The sequence below is a fragment of the Sinocyclocheilus rhinocerous genome, unplaced genomic scaffold, assembly GCF_001515625.1.
Source record: "Sinocyclocheilus rhinocerous isolate Xijiao unplaced genomic scaffold, SAMN03320098_v1.1 scaffold790, whole genome shotgun sequence".
NCBI classification, from domain to species: domain Eukaryota; kingdom Metazoa; phylum Chordata; class Actinopteri; order Cypriniformes; family Cyprinidae; genus Sinocyclocheilus; species Sinocyclocheilus rhinocerous.
This window is the reverse complement of record NW_015666971.1, coordinates 237,225-239,654: the sequence shown is the minus strand read 5'-3', so window position 1 is coordinate 239,654 and position 2,430 is coordinate 237,225.

Sequence of the window (2,430 nt, the reverse complement as noted above, 5' to 3'; positions counted from 1 at the left end):
CATCACCGCATCTCGCGCGCCACTGATGACGCTCCCTGACGCACACTTAACATTCAAATGCAAATGTTTATTTTAAATTCGACTAATATTCATTTTTTTAATTCACAATCTCCTCATCACAGGCAGGCACAGCACTCAATTCAGCATGTGTTTGTGTGTGCTGTCTGCGTCACTCATAGCACGTGTCTATATCGTGCGCTATATATCGAACATTTTTTCTATCGTTATCGAAGAAGGTTGTACCGTCGATAAATATCGATACCGTTTTATCACCCAGGCCTAATCTTAAGTCATTTTTAAGGAAATGTCTCTTCATTTAAGAATATTTAGATATTTGTACTGAAAATAAGACAACAATACTGATTTAGAAACTGATTTTTGCAGTGGTTCTAGATTAATCGTACTGTATCACATCATTAAAGGGCCCCAATTTAAGTTTATAGTGGCATTTTGAATCTTAAGATCCGTTCAGATGTCTGCTGTTTATTATGCAATGCATTTGATTTGAACATGTTTTCAAATATTTAGCCTTAGTACATTTTGTCAGCATTGGCTGAAGTTTCTCATTTGAAGTGAAGTTCTAAACGTGTTACAATTGACCTTATTATTTATACGCTTATTTTTTTTACGGCTTTTTTAATGAAATGTTATTAATGCGGCATGTATGACACAATCTAACACCATGTAAATACACAACTTGCTTTGGTGCCTTTTGAATGAGATGTTTTCCAAAAAATTGGCAATGTTGAAATGTGCGGTAGGTGGGTCTGTGAATGGAAGGGAATGCAAATAAACACATTTCTGGTTGTAATTAGATGATGATGTGTGTTCAGTACGTGAGCTGCACAAGAGACTCAACTGCTCGTCTGTCAGCACTCTCGTAATGGAGGTTTCCAGTGAAAACGGTTTGCTTGATTAGTGCCGTCATTCCAGTGGCAAACCCAAGAAAATGTTCATTAATATTTGACGCAACTACATCCACCAATTGTTACATATTCACAAAGGCTGATTTTCATTAAAAAATACCATACTTCCTATGGTTATTGTTAAGTGGGGTCATTGCCAAGAAACAGGAGAACTAAAATGAAGACTGCGTTAACACTGATTAATATTTTATAAACTATTTTGATTTTGCTTACACAATATTATGCAAAGATGAATATGTTTTTTCTGCTTTATTCACGATAAAACTGTTTAATGTCAACTTTATATATGAAAAGAGTATTTAAACGTCATTGCATTAGACAAAATATCAAAGCAAATGTCAAGCAAACAAATGCTGCAGGATCTTTTCACTAATTTGATGGCTCACATTTATTCAATGATGTTTAATCAAGCGATTTGGCGATATTTAGTTTTATTAGTCATATTTGAAGTTATTTCTCCTCAAGTTCACACAGGTGTCCTAGTGGAGCAGGGGTGTCAAACTCAATTCCTGGGGCCAGTTGTAATCTGATCAGATTTTGGCCATCGGATTAGATCAAATCTTGAAAATGGGTTGTTAAAAAAAAAAAAAAAGGATTCTGAATTCGGATTAGATCACAAAATCCAATCTTGGTTTTGATCTGGATTAAATGCTCCATTTGTGTTGTTTAAATTGTTTTAGTAAGATTGGGATACTTTTGATTAAAAAAAACGGGATTATTCTGATCCCAGCAGAAGGGTGGATTTCAGGAACTAAAGTAATATAACTTTAAAACTGGTCCAAAAAATACATTTGTAACATGTAATATATCCCCAAATCCTCTAACAGCTGTCAACATTAAACAAAAATATTATATTTAATTTAAAGTTTTTTTTATTATTATTATTGTTTTATCACTGATTGTAAACTACATTGGCACAATCATCAGAGACGGGCCAGTCAGAAGTAGTTATTTGTGTAAATGCAATGCAAAACTAGAATGCAAAAAAAAAATTTCCATCTCAATTAGTTTATTTTTTTCTATCACCATGCCCTTTTAGGGGCTCCGTAGCACTAGTAATCCAGATTTGGAAATCTAAATAAATGTGTATCTGGATCAGGGTGATCCAGCACAAAAGTAAGATGGGTTACCTGATCCTGGATAGCAAAACATGGGATTTCCAAAACCAGATCATTCTGATCCAGATTAAACTTTCTGAACAACTGACCCCTGGAAGGCCGGAGCCCTGCAGAGTTTAGATTCAACCGTATTTAAACACACCTGATCCAACAAATCAAGTCCGTCAGGCTTATTTGAAAACTACATGGTGTGTGTGTGTTGGAGCAGGGTTGGCAGGAATTGAGTTTGACACCCCTGTTATGGAAAGCCATATGGGTCAGAATTCGCGTGCTTTTCACCACCGTATCAATATTAAAACGCCGTTTTCATAACGCCGCCAGGCGTTAAATAAGCGCCGTTAGGCGATAAGTTAACGGCAGACGCCACCACGCGTTAAAATAACGCC